We start from the raw sequence: 701 nt of genomic DNA on the forward strand, positions 1-701 counted from the left end.
TGAATTGAAGTCAAAACATTGCGAATATTCCAAAGATACAACACAAGTCAATATCAACCGTTTTGCCCTCCCTAGCGACGACACCATTTGATATACCATTGTTTTGTGGTTGTTAAAATAAAAGATTGTTGCGGTTACCCCGGGTTGTGTCGGCATCTAGGGAGGTCAAATTAGAAGTATTGACAAGTCTTTAATCAATGGAATATGTAGCATTTACTCATTCGCGTCATTGTCACAAAGTATCAAAGAATATTGAATGAATGAATGTTGTAGTAAACGAGATACAAAGAAAATTGTTTAAATCAATAAGGAAAAGGTAGGAAATGAATTTCTAGTGAGCTATGATGCATCATAGTGTGTTTATGGTTAATGAAAAATTGCATTGCAAAGGTGGTTATTCTCGGGAGATTTAGGAAATACCATTTTCCTCTCGGTCTACTACGATCTCCCTAGGTTTGGCCTTTCTTTTTGTCTTTCTCCTTGTGGCTATGTTTATTACAAGATTGAGAGGGAGTAGGCCTTGGTTGGCCCTAGCCCTCGTTTGCATTCACCCTACAAAAATGTTGAAAGAATCAAAGTTTCCAACACGAACAAAAAGTAGTTCTTTTAGGGAGGTTAGTACAAACAAAGTAAAAACAACAAGTGAATTGAAGTCAAAACATTGCGAATATTCCAAAGATAAAACACAAGTCAATATCAAC

This window comes from Ipomoea triloba, chromosome 16 (genome assembly GCF_003576645.1).
Source record: "Ipomoea triloba cultivar NCNSP0323 chromosome 16, ASM357664v1".
Taxonomy (NCBI): Eukaryota; Viridiplantae; Streptophyta; class Magnoliopsida; order Solanales; family Convolvulaceae; genus Ipomoea; species Ipomoea triloba.